This window comes from Chroicocephalus ridibundus, unplaced genomic scaffold (genome assembly GCF_963924245.1).
Source record: "Chroicocephalus ridibundus unplaced genomic scaffold, bChrRid1.1 SCAFFOLD_26, whole genome shotgun sequence".
In the NCBI taxonomy this organism is placed as follows: Eukaryota; Metazoa; Chordata; class Aves; order Charadriiformes; family Laridae; genus Chroicocephalus; species Chroicocephalus ridibundus.
The window spans coordinates 354,216-375,667 of record NW_026961775.1 but is presented as its reverse complement, the minus strand read 5'-3'; the positions used below and the strand labels follow the sequence as shown (position 1 = coordinate 375,667).

The 21,452-nt window shown below is 49.3% G+C and overlaps 1 long non-coding RNA gene across 1 annotated transcript; it reads right to left on the bottom strand.

The window, feature by feature from the left end:
- Nucleotides 1-18,548: 18,548 nt before the first annotated feature.
- LOC134509741 (uncharacterized) lies at nt 18,549-20,998 on the bottom strand. The gene is made up of 5 exons (XR_010069395.1): nt 20,870-20,998; nt 19,817-19,852; nt 19,653-19,691; nt 19,175-19,243; nt 18,549-18,681 (listed from the first exon to the last, which is right to left on the bottom strand). It is a non-coding gene; the product is annotated as an uncharacterized LOC134509741 (long non-coding RNA).
- Between the last annotated feature and the right edge of the window lie 454 nt (nt 20,999-21,452).

Below are 21,452 nucleotides of genomic sequence, written 5' to 3'. Positions count from 1 at the left end.
AAGACATGTTTCTCCTGGGCTCCTCAGGCACCAGTGACATCGCAGAGACATCCACAAGCCAGGTGACAGCTCCTGGCCTGTCGTCTGCGCAGGCACCAGTGACCTCACAGGCACCTACACAAGCTGTTCACCTGGTCCTGCCTTAACAGCTACCCAGCCATGAGTGATATCCTGGGTACATACTCAAGCACCCTGACTCCATTTACCTATCAGCTACACCAGTGATGTCACAAGCCTCACAGGACCCCCACCCGGCCTTTTTCTTTTGCTTCTATTCATATTTAAACTGTAATTCTTCACTACACTAAATTGTATTTTAAAAGGATTTATTCAATTCAAAACTATGATTTTATGACTATTAATTTAATTTCTATATCTTTATGAATGTTTATCTATATAAAAATGTACATACATATATAGAAGTATATATGTAAAAATAGTGTATCTATTTATACATAAATAACTTCATTACCAGATTTATACACTTCCTTTCATAGATATATACAACATATGATTATATTGTCTATAAATATTCTATTTTTATATCCAAACGAGGCAGGCGGCCCATCCCAGGGGGTGCCTGAGAACATGCGGGTGTGACGGTGTCAGGAAATGGCCGTTAGCCAATCACGGAGCTGTGTGATCTTTAACCAAATGGCAGCTCCCTGCCAGGGAATGGCAGCATCGCAGCATAAAATGGCGGACAAAACAATGGCGGCCCCCGTGCATGGAGGGGAAGGGCCTTCCGGATCCGATGCACTTCCGGGTCTACCCAGCCGGGGTGGCCGGTGCTGGCAGCCAATCAGAAGAGAGCAGAGGCCCGGTAGAGGAGAGCGGGCGGGACTTCCGCCAGAAGCTGGTGGGTGGGGCAGCTGTCAGGCCGAGTGGCCATCAAGAAGAAGGTGCAGGGCCCCAAACCTGAGGGCAAAGGCTCAGGGAGGCAGCGATGGGAACCAAAGGTGGTCAGTCACGCTGAGGGATGGAGGCGTGTGAGAGGGGGAGTGTTTATTCCAGCAAGGTCATCTGTGCGGGGACCTTGGTAATGGGGAAACGGGGAGAAAAAACGGGAAAGCAGAAGCAGAGTGCACTGAGCCACAAACTTGAGAAAAGAACCATGGAGTCGATGGCAAGAAAGAACTTTTGCCAGTCCCAGGAACTGGTGGGCCATCAAGAAAGTAGAGGTGGCACCTCCAGGAAGCTCAAGTGGCCATTTGAAATGAGAACGTTGTGAGTCAGAGGGAGCCTGGTCTGGGAGGGATGTGGGAATGAATAGAGCTGTGCAAAGCCCTGAGGGACATGCAGCGGAAGGGGGAGCAGGGAGGAACCAAGAGGGGGGAGGCAGAACATGGTGTAAAAGAGGCCAGTTGCATGTCAGACTGGATTGACCGGGAAAGGGATGGAGTTTTTAGGAAGAGAGAAGGGCCAGGGGCTGCTGGTGTATTCAGAACCCACAGGGAAAGAGCTGTGAAATGCTTCATAGGATTTGGGGTGTGTTCCTCTAAAGAAGTTGTCATGGTCAGTGGCCCAGCTGAAGTGCCTCTGTACCAACGCACGCAGCCTGGGGAACAAAGAGGAGGAGTTGAGCACCCTTGTGCAGCTGGAATCCTCACGGCTGGGGTTTGCTACAGGCCACCCGAGCAAGAGGAGCCTTTTGACGAAGGGTTCTTACTTAACCTACAAGAAGCATCACAGAGATTTGGATCATAGAATCATAGCATCATACAGTTGGAAGGGACCTCTGGAGATCATCTAGTCCAAACCCCCTGCCAGAGAGGGTCACCTACAGCAGGTTGCACAGGAATGCGTCCAGGCGGGTTTGGAATGTCTCCAGAGACGGACAATCCACCACCTCCCTGGGCAGCCTGTGCCAGGGCTCTGCCACCCTCACAGGAAAGAAGTTCCTCCTCATGTTTAGGTGGAACTTCCTATGCTCAAGTTTGTGCCCATTACCTCTTGTCCTGTTGCTGGGCACCACTGAAAAGAGCCTGGCCCCATCCTCCTGACACCCACCCTTGAAGTATTTATAAGTGTTGATAAGATCCCCCCTCAGCCGTCTTTTTTCCAGACTGAAGAGACCCAAATCCCTCAGCCTTTCTTCATAAGAGAGGTGTTCCAGTCCCCTAATCACCTTGGTAGCCCTTTGCTGTCCCCTCTCCAGCAGTTCCCTGTCCTTCTTGAACCAGGGAGCCCAGAACTGGACACAGTGCTCCAGGTGTGGCCTCACCAATGCAGAGTAGAGGGGGAGGATGACCTCCCTCCAACTGCTGGCCATACTCTTCTTGATGCACCCCAGGATGCCATTGGCCTTCTTGGCCACAAGGTCCCATTGCTGGATCATGGTCATCCTGTTGTCCACCGGGAGTCCCAGGTCTCTTTCCACCGAGGTGCTCTCCAGCAGGTCAGCCCCCAACCTGTCCTGGTGCATGGGGTTAGTCCTCCCCAGGTGCAGCACCCTGCACTTGCCCTTGTTGAATTTCATAAGGTTCCTCTCTGCCCAACTCTCCAGCCTGTCCAGGTCTCTCTGGATGGCCGCACAGCCTTCCGGTGTGTCAGCCACCCCTCCCAGCTTTGTGTCATTGACAAACTTGCTGAGGGTGCGCTCTATCCCCTCATCCAGGTCACTGATGAATATATTGAAGACTGGACCAAGTACTGACCCCTGGGGAATACCACTTGTCACTGACCTCCAACTAGGTTCTGTGCCCCTAATCACTACCCTCTGAGCTCTGTCTTTCAACCAGTTATCTATCCACCTTACCGTCCATTCATCAAGCCCAGCATTCCAAATCTTCCCTATGAGGATGCTGTGGGAGACCGTGTCAAATGCCTTGCTTAAGTCAAGGTAGACCAAGGATCCTACCGGGGGGCTTCAGTCACCCTGACAGCTGCTGGAAAAGCATCCCAGCAAGCTGTAAGCAGTGCAGGAGACTCATGGAGTGTGTTGACGAAGGGATTGAGAGCAGCCCTGCAGAGAAGGGCTTCAGGATGCTGGGGTTTGAGTAACTGAACATGAACTGGCAATGTGCGCTTGCAGCCCCAAACCATTTTGTGATTCTATGATTCGATGTCTCTATGACCTACAGACAAGGAAGCACATGCCAGTGGTGGATACCCAGGGGGTGTTACTCAAAACCTGAAGTGATCTCAGGAAACTGAGTTTCCCACAACAGGACACTCCTAGGAGTAGCTGCTGGCACTTGTGCTCCCTCAAATTCGTCTCATCACACACATGAAATGTATATTCATAAGTCTGTGATGCAAGAACAAACTTCTGATGCAGTCATTTTGTGTCCCTCCATGGAGGGACAGACCAGCTCTCTGAGCTGAGGTGAGTGGCTGTTGCTGCAGCTGTGAGGGGCTGGTTGGTGACGATTACCCTGGGGCAGGTTCCCCGGGGTGTCCAGGGACCGTGGCACAGAGCAGGTCCTGCTCTGCTGGTCCTTCCTGTCTCTCCAGAAGGCCTGGCTGTGTGAGAACACTGCTGTGTGCACCCAGCCTTCACACTCACACAGCTGAGCTCTGCACTGGTGTTTTCCTCTCCCGAGCACTTCCCAGCTCAGCCCAGGCAAAGCCAAAGCTGTGTGTGCAAGCAAAGCAAAATAAAGCATTCATTCGCTGCTTGATTTTCTGCTGCTGCCTTTATTTTGTTTCAAGTATGGAGGGAGTCTGGCTTCTCATGTACATCAGGTCATTGGAAAGAAAGAACATCTGAATGCTTAAAAAGTGAGATTAGGAAATATATTATCAGAATACTAAAAAAAAGAGCAAAAGAGAAAAAAAAGAAACAAAGATAGGAAGGAAGATGGAACAGAAAGAAGGAAGGAAGGAAGGAAGGAAGGAAGGAAGGAGGGAAGGAAGGAAGGAAGGAAGGAAGGGAGAAAGAAAAAGAAAGAAAGAAAGAAAGAAAGAAAGAAAGAAAGAAAGAAAGAAAGAAAGAAAGAAAGAAAGAAAGAAAGAAAGAAAGAAAGAAAGAAAGAAAGAAAGATAAAGAAAAAAGGAAAGAAAGTAGTAAAGAAGGAATAAAGAAAGAAACAAACAAACAAACAAAGGAAGAATGTAAAAAGGTTATGAACAAAAGGTCGTCCTGGTATTTTCTGTGAATATGCTGGGAGTCATAGGAGAAAGACAGTTACCTCATTGATGCTGAAATACAGTATATTGCAATAGTTTCCTCAGGGCATCCCTGAGCTCCTGGTTCCTCATGCTGTAGATGAGGGGGTTCACTGCTGGAGTACAGCAGTACACCGAGGACAGAACTGACATCGCTAGGTCTAGAGTGGGGGAGGAAATAGAGGGGGGCTTCAGGTCGGCAAATGTGACAGTGCAGATAAAGAGGGAGACCAAGGCCAGGTGAGGGAGGCACGTGGAAAAGGCATTGTGCTGTCCCTGTTCAGAGGGGATCCTCAGCACAGCGCTGAAGATCTGCACATAGGACACCACAGTGAAAACAAAACAGGCAAAAGAAAAAAAGATACAAAAAGCAAGAAGCCCAGCTTCCCTGAGGTAATCTGAGTCTGAGAAGGAGAGCTTGAGGGTCTAGACGATTTCACAAAAGAACTGGTCTAGGGCATTGCCTTGGCAGAGTAGCAGTGAAAATGTATTGGCAGTGTGCAGGAGAGCATAGAGAAAGCCACTGCCCCAGGCAGCTGCCGCCATGTGGACACAAGCTCTTCTGCCCAGGAGGGACCCATAGTGCAGGGGTTTGCAGATGGCAAGGAGGAGGAGGAATTGCCCTTCATGAGGGAGAGCAGCAGGAATGCGTGGATCTCTGCCTGGGGACAGGTGATGACTCAGCTGAGAACAAATGAGTTGGTGCAAAGAGCAACAAGGCTGATGTAGTGGGTGTCTTCTCTGGGAATCAGGAAGATTAACGAAGATGTAGAAGAGACTTTCTTCAGATATTCACAGGTCATTCTCCCATGGGGATCATGAAAGCCCCGATATCTGTCTGAGGGGAAACACAGAAGGACAGAAGCTATCTAGAAGGCTTCTGGAGGGCAGAAATAGAATGATAATTTCCCAAGCGTTGTGACAGGAGGTTAGGAAAGGCAGACTCCTGGCCACCTCCCACCTGCAGTTTAATCTGTGAAGGGTGATGAAATGCAACAAGAAAAGAATTCTGCAACTATATCAACAGCAAAGAGAAGGCTAGGGAAAACATGGGACCACCGCTGAATGGGGCAGGGGTCCTGGTGTCACAGGACAGAGAAAAGGCTGGGGGATTTGACACCTTTTTAACCCCATTCTTTGCTTCTTAGATGAGCCTTCAGTAATCCCACACCCCTGATACGTGATGCCAGATCAAGGATTACTTGCCTTTTCACAGAATCACAGAATGGTTGAGGTTGGAAGGGACCTCTAAAAGTCATCTGTTCAACTTCCCTGCTATAGCAAGGCCACCTAGAGCCAATTTTGCAGGATCATGTCCAGATGCCTTTTGAATACCATCAAGGATGGAAACTCCACAATTTCTCTGGGAAACCTCCACCACTGTTTGGTCAACCTCACGGTAAATAAACGTTTCCTGATGTTCAGAGGGAACCTGCTGTGTTTCAGATTGTGCCCATTGCCTCTGGTCCTGTCACTGAGCACCACTGAAAAGAGCCTGGGTCCGTCCTCTTTGCAGCCCCCTGCAGGTTTTTCTAGAATAGCAAAGTATAGAATTAAATAGCTCAGTTGGAAGGGACCTACAATAATCATCTAGTCCAACTGCCTGATTGCTTCAGAGCTGACTAAATGCTTCTTAAACACTGACAGGCATGGGGCATCGATCACCTCTCTAGGAAGCCTGTGCCAATGTTTGACCACCCTCTCAGTAAAGTAATGCTTCCTAAGGTCAAGTCTGAACCTCCCCTGACACAGCTTTGAACTATTGCCATACACCCTGTCACTGGATCCCAAGGAGAAGAGATCAGCACCTCCCTCTCCACTTCCCCTCCTCGGGAAGGTGTAGGGAGCAATGAGGTCACTCCTCAGACTCCTTTTCTCCAAACTAGACAAACTCAGAATCCTTAGCCGCTCTTCACAGGACGTTCCTTCCAGCCCTGTCACCAGCTTTGTGGCCTTCCTCTGGACACATTCAAGTACCTTCACATCCTTCCAAAATTGTGGGCCCCAGATCTGCACACAGTACTCCAGGTGAGGCCACACCAGCGCTGAATACAGTGGGATAATCACCTCTTTTGGCCAGTTGGTTGTACTGTTTATAATGCAACCCACAATGCAATTTGCCCTCTTGGCTGCCAAGGCAGACGGTGACTCATCTTGAGTCTGCTTGAGTCTTGCTAAGAATACATTGGTTTTGTCCAATATTTGATTCCTCATGGATTAAGAATCAACTAGGCTGGATTCTGTTGCCTAGCTGTTCCAATTTGCCAGCTGTTCTTCTCAAACCAGTGCTCACAAACCTCTCCTCAGTGTTAGTTATTCAGCAAACCCTGTAACCATTGACTCCAGCTCTTCTTTTTATGGAACAGAAGATCTTTATAGTCCAGACACAGACTTTGACTGTCTTCTTTTTTCATCTTTTCCTTTCAAAGGGTGTTGTTAACTCTTCATTTGTCATTATGCTTTATAGGGTGAACATTTTGGATAAAGCAAATGAAGTGGTTGAGCTCTTGGTACTTGACTTACAAGTGTTCCTTAATACTTACCTACAAGCATTGTCAAACTCAAGTCTTTCACACTCTTTTTTCCAGATGCAGTCTTCCCCTTTGTGTTCATGCTGGCCTCCTATGTGTGTATCACAGCTGCCATCCTGAGGGTCCCTCCCAGCACGGGCAGGCAGAAGGCCTTGTCCACCTGCTCCTCTCACTTCACCATCATCACTGTTTTCTGTCTCTAACTCATAATTTTGTTCCTGATGCCCAGAACAGCCCCTCTGAGGCAGCTCAGCAAAATGTTCTCCTTTTTGTACACCCTCCTCATGCTCCTGGTCAATGCCCTCATCTCCACCTGGAGGAACAGGGAGGTCAGGGAGGCCCTAAGGAAGAGGCTCAGGAAATCCCTGGGTAGCACCCAGATCTCATAGGCTTCTTAGAATATGAAGTAGCAATGGTTCTTCTGTGAATTGCTGAGGATAAATTGTGCCAAGGCATGTGCTCTGCACCAGGTGCCCTCAAGTAGTGTCTGCCTTGTGGACGTTTGTGAAATGGGAAGAAGGAGGGAGGAACGAATTCCTTAGTGATCTTTATGCCTTATTTAGAAGAGAATGTGGAAAAATCCCTGCTTGCTTGTATCAGTAAGTATAAGTAAACTTGTGTACTTGTCAGTTGGATCCTGTTGTTCCTGAGGAGATAAAACAGGAATTTGGGCTAAAAAGAGAGCTCTTCCGAAGGTGTAGGATGCCTCCTTATCTAAGTGTAGATTCCTGTGATGATATTTATCTCTGTCAGTTGAGCACATTTCCAGTGCAGAAGTCTCTTCTCACCTCACATCCTCTCTTCTCCAAGCTAGGGAAGATACATCTAGGGGAACATCAAGGGGAGTTCCATGGGGACAATGAACAAATATTGTCAGTGGGGAATGTGAGGGCATCTGAAAAGTCTGTACGGTCAACAGCACGCATGTCTGCATGCAGGGACTTCAGTGCCAGGCACACTGCCACTCAGTGCAATCTCCAATGGATGCTAACACATGCCACATCGGTGTGCATCCATGGTCTGTCCAGTGCCATTGGAGAAGGCTCCTTGGATGTTGCATTCCTTTGGGCAGAGGAACGATCCCTGAAACCCGGCTCCCGCCAAGAGCTCTCTTATCACTTCCATTGCATGGATCCATGAAAGCTCCTCTGCAGAGATCCCCTTTCCGTCCCATGGTGGTCTCAGAAGCAGAGTCACCAGAGGCAGGGTTCTTGTTCATCTTGCTTGAAGATCTTGTGCTGAAAAACCTCTCCAACCTTGTTGGCCCCAAATCCTCCCTCTCTCCATGTTTGCCCTTATGATGCAGCTAAGGATGTTATTCTCTGCCCTGATGAACCCAAAGGAAAAAAACCTCAGCTGTACTCCCTCCTCCAGCCAGGCCCAGTGACAATCCCAGGCTTCAGAACCATCTAGCAATGGCAAGGAGCTATAAGAAGAGACAAGAAATTTAGTCAAGCAGGGTGAGCAAGGATGACCCTTGTTATGGCTGGGGTCTGAGACAGACTTCACAGGAGTCACGGATATCCTTCTCACATACAATTCCCTGCCTCCATCCCCTGACAAATCAGCAAGCCCTAACTCCAGCTGTGCTTGTCTGTCTCCAGGTGCAGGTCTGCCCCTCACTCTTTACCTTGGCGTGCAACATGTGAGAAAGCCTCCATGTGCCCTGACACCTTCAGCACCTGTATGAGCAAACTTCCTGTCCCACCCCTTCTATCCTAATGGAAAGCTCTTCCCTGCCTCTGCTCCAGAGACTAGAAAAGGATGAGCTTGGCAGCTGGTTCCCCCAGATATCCTTTCACCGGCAGACATTACAGCTTTAAGGGTCACCAGTTGAACCTTCATCCCTTGGATGAGCAGCCTTCCCTTCTCACTCAGCTCTTCTTCAAAACCAAGGGATTGGGTGAGCTAAAGCCCTGTTCCGCTTAAAGTTTTAACTCCTTCCTGGTGGGCTTTAGGGCTCTAGACTGCCCACAGTTCAGGCTTGGCTGTTCACTCTCCGAGAAGGGCACTCTGTGGGGACTGTAACAATACTGAGAGTTTCCCAGCAAAGTCCAAGATAACAAGAGGAGAAGAAAGGCCAAGGACTGACTACAAGAAGAGAAACTGGTGGTGCTGGACATTGTCTGGCCAAAGTTTTCCCATTACAGGGGAATGCCTACCCACCACTAATGCTAGAGAGATCTTCATGGAGATTTCCAGCATTGCTAGAGTGCTAGAATACCCAAAGAAAGTCCTTTTGTCTCCATGGCCTGCCCTCCTGGCTGGCCTGCCTGGTGACCATGGCTGGGGCCAAGCCTATCACAGGGCTTGACCCAGCCATGAGACTTCTCTTGCCTGTCACCTACAGAGACAGATGTGATCTCACAATCAACAGCCAATGCATTTTCCCACTTCTGGCCTGTAAGGTTCTCAGAGAGAAATGACTCTACTCTACAGTCACCTTCAAAGCCACCTGTCTTTTACCTGTGAGATTCTGATGCACAGCTGACATAAGAGTAACTTCCCCACCATCACCCACCTTGTCAGCTACAAGCTGATCTGATACATGTCGTGTCGCATTTCATCTTACAATGTCATGCGACTGCGCTGGGACCTCACAATCTCTGCTTTCATTCTGCCTGCTGGGAGAAAAGCAGCTTATGGTGAGGGCTAGAGGACAGGTGGAAGGCTAGCGGTTCAAGGGAGGGTGCTAGGGCTTAAGGGGTTGGGGTTTCTGTTTGGGTTCAGGCAAACTTGAAACTGGTGAGAGTTTCTGCTTCATGATCAGGCTAGGGGAAGGGGTAAGAGTTTCCCTTTTAGGGCTAGGGATCATGGTGGGGCTCAGGGTGAGGGTTTGGAATTCTTCAACCAACTGACATCCCTCTCACATGCCTCACCTTTCACCTTCCCCACACTCTCTTCTGTCTTTCATGAAACTCTCAGTCATCTCGAGCACTTCACGATACTGCTCCTCACCAGCCATCTTCCTCCAGCAGAAATGACATCCCAACCTACTCTCCAAGCAATGCAATGTCACCTTTGCCTTCATCTTCCTCTTGCCTGCCCCTAACATCTCATCTCCCCTCACAAGCCCTGCCCTCCTACATCCTGGGAAACATGAGTTAGGCTTAGAAGAGGGGTTGAAGATGAAGGGAGGTTGAAGGACAGGATTAGGGAATTGGGTTAGAGTTTAGGCTTCAGGCATCTGATGAGGGTTTCAGCTTTGGCATTAGTGTTCAGGGAAGGGCTAAAGATGAGAGCTCCAGGGTAGGCATTAGGGTTAAGGTAAAAGCAAAGGTTTAGGGTGAGGTGGGCAGTGCCAGGTCTGGGAGGCAAGGGTGTGTAGGCACTCCGCATGCTTCTGTCCTCATGGTGACTAGAGGGAAACCTCAGCTGCTGGTAACCAAAAGCATTATGATGAGGATGGCCAGCTGGTGCAGGGATGTTATCCTTCACCTCTGCCCTGGGAGGGCATATCGTATCCCCTATAGAATCATAGAATCATTTAGGTTGGAAAAGACCCTTGGGATCATCGAGTCCAACCATCAACCCCACTCTACAAAGTTCTCCCCTACACCATATCTCCTAACACCACATCTAAATGAGTCTTAAACACATTCAGGGACGGTGACTCCACCGCCTCCCTGGGCAGCCTATTCCAGTGTCCGACCACTCTTTCTGGGAAGAATTTTTTCCTAATGTCCAGCCTAAACCTACCCTGTTGCAGCTTGAATCCATTCCCTCTTGTTCTATCGCTAATTACCTGTGAGAAGAGACCAGCACCAACCCCTCTACAATGTCCTTTCAAGTAGTTGTAGAGAGTGAGGAAGTCTCCCCTCAGCCTCCTCTTCCTAAAACTAAACAGTCCCAGCTCCTTCAATTGCTCCTCATAAGATTTATTCTCCAGGCCCTTCACCAGCTTCATTGCCCTCCTCTGCGCTCGCTCCAGCACCTCGATATCTCTCTCATATTGAGGTGCCCAGAACTGGACACAATACTCAAGGTGTGGCCTCACCAGTGCTGAGTACAGGGGGACAATCACCTCCCTCCTTCTGCTGGTCACACTATTTCTAATACAAGCCAGGATGCCATTGGCTTTCTCGGCCATCTGGGCACACTGCTGGCTCACGTTCAGTTGCTTGTCAATTAGAACCCCCAGGTCCTTTTCTGCCAGGCAGCTCTCCAGCCACACTTCCCCAAGCCTGTAGCGATGCATGGGGTTGTTGTGGCGCAAGTGCAGGACCTGGCACTTGGCCTTGTTGAAGCTCATACCATTACCATTGGCCCATCGATCCAATCTATCCAACTCTCTCTGTAGAGCCTCCCTATCCTCATGCAGATCAACACTCCCGCTTAGCTTCGTGTCATCTGCAAACTTGCTGATGATACACTCTATGTCCTTGTCAAGGTCATCAATAAAGATGTCAAACAGAAGTGGTCCCAACACCAAGCCCTGAGGGACACCATGTGTGACCGGCTGCCAGCTGGATTTAACTCCATTGACCACCACTCTTTGGGACCAGCCAGCCAGCCAGTGCTTGATCCAGCAGATCATATGCTTATCCAGGCCATGAGCAGCCAGTTTTTCCATGAGAATTCTATGGGGGACAGTGTCAAATGCTTTTCAAAAGTCTAGGTAGACAACATCCACAGCCTTTCCCTCATCCAATAATCGGGTCATCTTGTCATAGAAGGAGGTCATGCACCAACTTCTGGGAAAACTGAGTGATACAATACACTGTTAAAAACCAGCCTGAAAGCAGAGAGTGGTGCAACCTTTAAAAATTGGGACAAGCATTTAGCACAAGCTACCTGGTTAGTTAACACCAGGGAATCCATCAATTGAGCTGGTCCTGCTCAGTCAGACCTTTTACATACTATAGAAGGGGATAAAGTCCCTGTGGTGCATGAAAGGAATATGTCAGGGAAAACTGCGTTTTTCCTGCTTCAGGCAAAGGCAAACCAATTCGTGAGACTGTTTTTGCTGAAGGGTCTTTATGTTCTTTATGCTGAAGAATGGAAAATTTCAACATGTACCTCAAGGAAATTTAACCCTTGGTGAGAGTACTTAATCCTGAAATGTAGGATGTTAATTGTTATATAATACTAACAATGTACAATAAGTATTTTTCAAGATAGCACAGCAGTGATGAAACCTGAGCTAACTTCATCAAGTGGTGTTGAGCAAAACTCTTTGAGAAGGACGTGCTACGCATGGGCATGAACTACAATGAATTTCACACGTTTTCTCCTACCCTGAGAATCTGCTATGATAGATTAAATCCTGTAGTTATGAACTAATTAGACTTAGCGAACTTTTGTATATAAAGATAAATCATAAATGAGTGACCTGCATGTATCTATCTATATATATGTGTATACAGATTTGATAGATAAAAGTAATAGTGATCTGAGCAAGGTACAAATGGTATGGAATAAAGGTGGAATATCCTGGTTTGAGGTAAAACAGAACCAACTTTCTGTTCAGTAATTTCACTTTCATCTAAGCCTCTTCTAACTTGCTCTGAAATTAACAGCATATTATGCAGAAACTGGTCCTTCCCAGAGTGATAAGACCTATGTTTATAGTTTCTGCCAAGGAATGGTACACAGAGAGGCTCTTGCTTATACTTATTGCTATAACAACCAAGGCCAGTTCACGTTGTCATTTGCCCTGTTGGAGGGTTGGAAGCAGAAAAGCGTAGAGGGGTCACACTTGCAGGGAGGAGCAGACAGGACAGGTGACCCAAAACTGACCAACAGGGTATTCCATCCCATCTGCATCACGCTCAGTATAAAAGCTGAGGGATCAAAGGATCAGTCCTCTTTTTTCAGTGGCCAAGGTCCAAGGAAGACTCCATCAGTTCGTCTGCTGTTGATCCCGAACCCAGCATTCCTGACTCCAGATCTGGAATCCAGCTCCTGTCCTCCACTGAGTCCAGCCTGGGACTTTCCCTGCGCCTGCTGGTGACACAAAAATTATCCTGGGAGCTTGATACGATTTTGTATATATCGCATCAATGTCATTATTTTCTTGTATTTATTATTTTATTAATTTATTAATATTTTCAATTAATTAGTTTAGTTTTTTCTAAACTCATAAATGTCTTTATCTCTCTTCCTCCTCTCTTTGGAAAGAGAGGTGGAGGGGGAGCATCTGTCATTCTGAATGGCCAATCTGATGCAAACCACAATAAGACCCCACATCATGATTGTGTGGTGACAACCCATGACGCCAAAAAGACTCAAACCTATTTAATATGTGTTTATATATTTCATATATATATTATATAATATAATATATTAACTAAGACATGACATTGCGAGATCCTAATCTTAAACTATGTGTAGGTGGGTCCTAATATTATTTGAATCGTAATAGGGTTACAGGTTATTCAGTATTTACTGAAAATAAAGTAGCAGAGGCTTTATTGCTGAGTCCAAAGCTGAGTGTGGAAGCAGCAGAATTGATTGCATTAACCAAGACTTTCTTGTATCCCAGTAAATGACACCCGCTCCTCTCCCTTCGCCCACAGTTGTGGTCCTGTCAACATAGGAAGCAATGAGGATGGCCAGGCATGATCAGCCCTGAGTTCCTTCGGTCCCCTTCTCTTTCAGACAGCCAGAAAGGCAACCCAAGAGGATTGCATTAACCAAGACTTTCCATCTGTCCAAAGAAAAGACTAAATATTTATACTGAGTCTCAGTATACTTTTGGAGTATGCCATGTCCCTGGACAGTTATGGAAGCAGCGTAGGTTCATAACTTCTAGTGAGAGCAAGTACTGAACTGTAGAAAAATCTACAATAGCCAAATTAGCTATCATTCACCAGATTGGTTGGTTGACCTTGGGTGGCTGCCAATTGCCCACCAAGCTGCTCTACCATTGCCCCTCCTAAGCAGGATGGGGGAGAATTAAGATGGAGAACTTGTGGGTCAAGATAAAGGCAGTCTAATAAAGAAAAGCAAAGGCCACAAGTGGAATCAAAGGAAACACAAAAATTATTCTCTACTTCCCAGCAGCAGGGGATGTCCAGCCACTTCCCAGGAAGAAAGGGCCCAGTACACATAGTGGTTATTTCAGTAGACAAATGCCTAAATAATGAATGCCCCACCCTGTCCTTTCTCTTAGCTTTGAATGCTGACCATGACGTCATATGGTATGGAATATCCGTTTGGTCAGTTTGGGTCAGCTGTCATGACTATGTCTCCTCCCAGCCTCTTGCCCACCTACAGCGTACTGGTCTTTGAGTGTGGTGGTCGGAAAGAACCTCCAGTGTGGCTGCTGTGCGAACACTGCTCAGCAGTAGCCAAAGCATTGGTGTGTTATCAACACTGTTCTAAATACAAAAACAAAGCACAGCACCACGAGGGCCACGCTGTGGGGAGAGTTAATTCCATCCCAGCCACACTCTGTGTCTGCACATGGGCTTGCAATGGTTTCTGTATGCGTACGCGTATTTGGATTTTGTATGTGCAGAAGGAATTCTCTCACTACCTGAAATAGTATCAGCAACAGTATCTCTAATGGACTCTCTACCACTGATGGTTTCGGTATCATTGTGGTATGTGTAATGTTATGGATACCTGCAATGGGATCAGTATTGGCAATGGTGTATGCATCCGCAATGGCATTTGCAATAGTCTCTGCATCTTCAGTGATATCTGCAATGGCATCTGCTTCTCCTATTGTACCTGCATCTGACTTTGCATCAGCAATGGTATCTGCAGCGGTTGCTACAATGGTATCAGCATCTGAAATGGTATCTGTATCTGCAGTGGTATATGCTCTGGTATCTGCTATGGCAACATTATGAGGAATGGCTTGGCCATCTGAAAAGGTTTCTGCAGAGGTTTCTGCAATGGTATTTGAGTCTGCAATCCCCTTTGCAATGGTATCTGCATCTGAAATGGTACCTACATCTGCAATGCTGCCAGCACCTGCTATGGCATCAGCAGCGCTAACTGCATTCTCAATAGCATCTATAGATAGCATTCTAGTCAAAGGCACAATATCCAAGCAGAAACCAGTAAGGAATGGTGTCCGTCAGGGGTCTGTGCTGGGACCAATACTATTTAATATCTTCTACAGGGACACAGACAGTGGGATTGAGTGCACCCTGAGCAAGTTTGCAGGTGACACCAAGCTGAGTGGTGCAGTTCATTTGCTGAAGGGAAGGGATGCCCTCGAGAGGTACCTTGCCAGCCTTGGGGAGGTGGCCCATGCAAACCTCATGAAGTTCAACAAGGCCAAGTGCAATCCCCACTATCAGTACAGGCTGGGGAATGAAAGGAATAATGAGAACAGCCCTGCAGAGAAGGACTTACAGATACCGATGGGTGATAAATTGGACATGAGTAGGCAATGTGCACTTGCAGCCCAGAAAGTCAATCATATCCTGGGCTGCATCAGAAGAAGTGTGGCCAGCAGGTTGAGGGAGGTGATTCTTCCCCTCTACTCAGTTCTTGTGAGACTCCACTTGAAGCACTGCAGCCAACAACCATCTGAATTCCAACCTCATAATATCATAAGATCATTTAGTTTGGAAAAGACCCTTAAGGTCATGACAGGCAGTGGGGTGAGGGAAAAATTCCTAATGTAAAAGTCGGTGGTAATTCAGTGTGTGCCTGGAGAGACAAAACCAAAGCATGTGGCTCTGAAAGTGCCTGTGAATCCAGGAGGGCTGGCTCCATGGGGCAGGGAACCACCACTCCTCCAAGAGCGAGGCAGAGGACCCACGACTCTGAGCTGCCTGTCTGTGCTCCTCTCCTGCCCCGACACCAAATGGTGCTGTTTGAGGATGGGGCTCACCAGAACCCCAGCAAGAATCTGTTTCCTGCCATGTCTCCAAAGTACAGTCTAGCCCTTCGCTAGATTCATGTTGCAGATTCATGGGGGGGACAATCCAGTTTGCCCTAATCTGCCCTTATCTGGGGGCACACACTGGGTGGGAAGGGAATCTCCTTTACAGAGACACCCCAGGTGTCCAGGCTCCCTCAGTCACTCTGTTCATTGCTGTGGTACAGGCAGAGAGGACGCAGGTGCCTGGGCCCTGGCAGATGAGAGAGGACATGGACATGGAAACACGGACACACATGCAGAGCGTAGCTTTGCTGATGGGGTTTATTGGTCTTTGGAGGGAAATGGCCCAGGGTTCCCAGGGAAAAAAGTGGCATCATCCAGAGATGAACATTTCATGTGCTGGTGGGGAAAAGGACAAGGATGTTACCACCAGTTCCAGTCCTGAAAGACAGAGGTCAAAATAATACCTAAGATGGTCAGAATAATACTAAGTGTGAAAAAGAGAATGGCCTAAAACACCATGTCTCTCTGCAGGGACCTGGCGATGGAGAAGGGAAGGGAGAATGGATGGAGAAGGGAACTGGAGCCCTCAATACACCTAGGAGAGGACTTGGCTCTCCTGAGATCCATATAACACCCAGAGGGCCTTCCCAGTGTGCCATAAGGTATTTGCCATAAGGCCATTTAGGTATGCCTAAATAAGCATACCACTTTCAAACTGTAGGTTTCTGGGCAATGCCAGCTGGTGGTGCTGTCCCTTTATGGACCACATCTAGGAGGCAGAAAGGTCCCCGAATGATCACACTCTGTTCTCTCCTTATCTGCTCTGCTCGTTGCAACGCCCGCACTAGGGACAGTAAACCCTTCTCAAGGTCTGAATATCTGCTCTCAGTGTCATTAAAGGAGCGAGAGCTAAATTCTAATGGTCTCTCCGGTCCTGCTGGTCTCTTCTGACATAAGTTACAATGAGAACCGTGTTCACTGAGCACCCATTCTACATGGACAGGGTCAGTTGGATGTATAGGATCAAGCTGTTGGAATAACCTTAGCTCTTTTATTAGCAATTCCAGAGCATTAGTATGTTGTTTAGTCCACTCCCAGGATTTACCCTTTTTGAGCAAACAATAAAGGGGGCGAGCAATGGTGGAAAAGACAGGGATGTGTTTACGCCAATAGCTTAAAGTTCCCAGAACTTGCTGTAACTCCCTCATGCTGGAAGGATTCTGTCCATGCTCTGTTTTTCCCAGGGTATCCTGAGGGACAGAAGCAGCTCCCTTAATCCACCAGGCCCCCAGGAATTTAACTTCCTGTTCAGGTGCCTGACACTTTGAGTCTGGAATTTCCAATCCCAAATCCAGTAATGTTTTTCGGATGTTTTCCATCATGTCTTTTATACTTTCTTGGTTCTCTCCTCCTATTAGGGCGTCATCAATATATTGGTATACCGTACATCCCTGTGAAACAGGAACCTCTGGTAGCACTTTAGCTAAAGCAGTATGAGCAATAGTGGAGGAATGTTTGCATCCTTGTGGAAGTTGGTTAAAGGTATACTGGACTCCTTTCCACGTGAATGCAAACCGCACTTTGTCCTGCTCAAAGAGAGGAATCATAAAAAACATGTCTTTAACATCCAAGGCAGCCATTCAAGGATGGGCAGCTCCTTGTATCATTGTCACAATTTCAGCGATACTCGGAACCGTGGCAGTCAGGAGTGCAGTGTTGGTGTTTAAGTTCATGAGCACGACTAGACTGAAGGTGCAGTCCACAATTAGTGTATCCAAATCATAATTCTGTTACGATTTGCCCTTTTTCTGTTACGATTTCTGTTACGATTGCCCCTTTTCACGCAACAGAATTTGGCGTAGTTGGCAGGATTGCCATGGATAAACTGCTGCAAAAATATGATTGTGCCCCTTCCCAGGCTGGGAAGGAGTGGGCCCAAAAATTTTGGAAGGATGAAGAAAAAGTGGTGGAACGTATTGAAGAGTGTTGGGCTTCACAAAAGCTCAGAGTGGAAAAAGGCACGGGTGTGATTTGTGCTGTGTTAGGCATCTGTTTAACCTGTGCACAACAAGAAGCTAGGGAAACCCCTGCTCCTAATCTGATTTCAGCTGTTGAATATGCAACACTGAAATCAGAGAATGAGGTGCTAAAGTCACCATTAGCTTTTCAAAAGGAGACAGGAGAAAAATTAAGAACTCAAGTCGATAAGCTTGGGAGTGAAAATCTCCAACTTAGAGGTGAAAATCTCCTAGTTAAAATGTTATGAGAAAGGGTGACTGGGCTCTTAGATAAAATGCAGCCCTTGACCCAGGTCCAACAAATACGTAAGTTAATGTGTTGTCCAAATTCTGGAACCCAGACTGGAGATTTTTTGTCTAATACTGAGGATGAGGAAGAAGATGAGGTGTTAGAACGCAAGGAGGTTTATCTTCTGCCAAAACCACTTTGCCCCTTTTCACACAACACCCCTCAACTGGTCCATCAGGTATCGAGTTTCTTCTATCGCAGTTTAACAGCCATTTTGTCTGTCTTTTTATCCCCAAAATTACAAGGTCTCCCTCCCCTAGGTGACATGTAGTAGGATTTGGGTGGAGAGAACAGTGCTGCAGTCCTATAGGTTTAGCATGATCTCTAAAATCTTTGTTACCATATACAAGGGTGGCAAGTTTAATATGCATTTCACAGGTAATGAGGCAAAGCTCAATTGTCGGGCACGGTAGCCTCTCGAGTAAAGGAAGAACTACACAGAGTCTCTGTTATCTTGAATTTACTGTCTTTGCTGAAGAAAAGCAGGGCTGTCCTGTCTCCACAAGACAGCTCCATTATCTTGTGATAGCCAGACATGTCTTCAACCCCCTGGCTGGCCCAAGAGAGAGCAAAGCCAGCCTTAATTTCTCTTTGAGCACAGAGACTTCACCTCCTTATCCAAATGGCACCCCTTATCTGGGAGCACATGGTGGGTGGGAAGGGGATCGCCTTTACAGAGACACCCCAGGTGTCCGCGCTCCCTCCCTCCCTCTGCTCATCCCTGAGCTACAGCCAGAGAGGACCCAGGTGCCTGGGCGCTGGCAGATCAGAGGGGACACGGACAGAGACACACACACAGAGCGTAGCTTTGCTGATGAGGTTTATTGATGATTAGAGGGAAATGGGCCAGGGCTCCCAGGGGATCAGGTGGGGTCATGCAGCGATGATCATCTCCTCGTGCTGCTGGAGGGGGACAGGACATGGGTGTCACCATCAGTTCCAGGTCTGAAACACAGAGCCCACAATAAGCCCCCCAGTGTCGGCCAAGACATGAGAGTGGCCTTGTCTGCAACGGTGACTCTTTGCAGAGGCATGGGGAAGGAGCAGGGAACTGGAGCCATCCATATATAGGAAGGACTGGATTTGGCTCTCCCAAGATCCATATGGCACCCAGAGGGCCTTGCCCAGTGTGCCATAAGCCTGAGAAGCCCCTAAATCTCCCGGATGCCTGCCCAGCCCTCACTGTGGTCCCTTGGGGTCTGTAGGGCACCAGAGGCTCTGCCTGGCCTGCATGGTGACCCTCTGGGTCCGTAGAGCCCCACTGGGTGCAGGGAAAGGCATGGGGGGAGCTGCGTCCAGCTCCCCCTGGGCCATGGATCATGCACAGTGCCCTCTCTTTCGCTCTCCCACACCCAAAGTCTGGCCATCCCAGTGGGCTCAGGGATCCCTCAGGGCCCAGCATCCTTTTTGGGGCTGGAGACTCCCTGATGCCGCTCACCTAGACATGAAGGGATGCGGCCACACTTCTCTTGCGCAAAAGGTCCGCATCTACGTCAGGCAGAGGGGGCTGGGGAGAAATCAAGGGTTAGAGAAAGGTGTGGCTGCAGTGGGCTGTACTGGGAAGCAGTAAGGGGAAAGCAAGGGGGTCCTTGGGGAAGGTGCCTCTGGGGAGAAATGGGGTACACGAGCTTGTGTGGTGGTGCACAGGAAGCAGCGGGGGTCCTGGGGAAGGGGCCCAGCTGGGTGCATGGCTGTGTAGTGGGGCATCGTGGGGTGTACTGGGTTGTAACGGGCTGGATGGGAATGGCATGGGGGCCCCGGGAAGGGGACCCTGCCTGGGAAAAGAGTGGGGTGCGGGGGTGTTCTCTGGGGTTGCAGTGGGGTGCATTGGGGTGTACTGGGGCACTCTGGGATGCGCTGGAGTGTGGTGGCCATGGAGGGGAGGGACTGGGGACAGCAGAACTTGTGGTACCCACCGCAGCCCTCTTTGATAGCAGACCTCTGACTAGTGCCTCCTGTAAAGAGAACATGAGACCTCACTGGTGGCTGGGGCGTCCCCGGTCCCAGCAAGGGACGGGAGGACCAAAGTGCCCTCCTGTTCCCCAGTCTGGAGGCCCTCCAACTCCACCCAAGTACTTACATCCACGTCACTAAGTCCACTTCCTTCTAGGAGTGCCTAGGAAAGGAGGGCAAAGGGGTGGTCTGGATTGGGCTTGCTGGGGCTGTGGGTGTGACACAGGTGTCCCCAGTCCCCCCAGGCCCGTGGCTTCCCCCTGGTGTGAGGGGGAAAATCCTTCCTGCCCCTCGCCGCTCCATGCCTCAAAGTTTCACCTGGGATACCTGTTCATGCAGGGAGCAGGGGTGGGGATGGAGACGAGGGTAGCGTGGGGAATTCAGGGCCTCCAGAGAGGATGGGGGTGGGGAGAACCCAAAGACAGGGCACTGGGGTGAATGAGGGGACCCCAAGGGAGTGGGCAGGGGGTGTTGAATGGGCAGCACTGTGCGGGATGCAAGTTGAGGTAAAGGAATTCAAGTGGAGGGGATAGAGGGACTTCAAGCGAGGTAGTTGGTGGGTGCAGAAGGAAGAGGACTGCAGAGGACCAAACCAAGGGGACTGGGAGAGTGTTTGGGAGTGGGGGTTCAGGGAAGGTGATCTGGGGACAGTACTGCAGTGAAGATGGTGAAAGGCAAAGGACTGAAGGGAAAGAGTGAAAGGCAGGCGTTGGGAACAATCAATGGAAGGTCATTTGGGGACGCTAGAAAGGACACGGAGGAGATCCCGGGGAGGTGAAGTCTGAGGGGACCAAAAGGATGGGCTGGGGAGGCCAGAAAGGGAGAGCTGTGGGGGCACCAAGACAAGAAATGGGTGGGCGCCCTCAGAGGAGTTTGTGGTGGACCCTCCCAGGGAGGCGACAGGTCTGACCGCTCACTGAGGAACTCGGGCTCTGGGCAGCAGAAGCTTAATGGTGGGGGAAGTGGAGGGAAGAGACAGAGTTGTGGGAGGGAGAAAGCTGCATTGCCCAGGGCTGGAGGTGCCTGGGAGCCTGGAGGAGCTCCTTGCGTGGGAAAGGGAGAGGCCAATTCAAGGGATTTTGTGCTCACCACTACGATTTCAATCTGCAGGAGAGCGGGTGCCCTGTTGCTAAGCCCCATCCTCAGCCTTGAGGCCCTCCCCATGGCGCTGGGGACTCACCTGAGCATCCTCTGGGGTGCACAGCAGGATGGTGAAGAGCAGGGCCACGCTGAGGACTGCGACCTTCATCTTCCTCTGCAGTGTGGTAAGTGCTGGGTGAAGCGTGAGAAGGTGAGGCGCCAATTTATTCCTCCCAGGACTCCTCCTTGTCCCTCCCCACCCCGCGAGCCCCCAGGGCAAAGCCAGGTCTGGCAGAGACACCAGCCCTGGCAACAAGCCCAGCCCCGGCACAGAGTCACCCCCCGCCTCTGGCACTGGCCCAGCCACCTTCCCTGGCATCAGTCCAGCTTCCTGCATGGGGCAGCTGCATGGGGAAGTGCCCAGGCATCTGCAGGTGGCGAGGGGGCGGGCAGTGCACCCCTGACAGCTGGACACGCTGCGATGATGACCCACTGCTCCAAGGAAAAGCCATCCTCCAACAGCCCCCCAAAGCCACATCCCCCCATCTCCCAGTGCCCCTCGCCTCCCAGCACTGCCATCCCCCAGTGCCACTCAGCTCCCAGGCCCGTTTTTCCCTCCGGGACTCCCCCAGAGATGGCGCCAGCCTCAAGCTAGGGGTCTCTCCCCTTGAGTAAACGGGGGG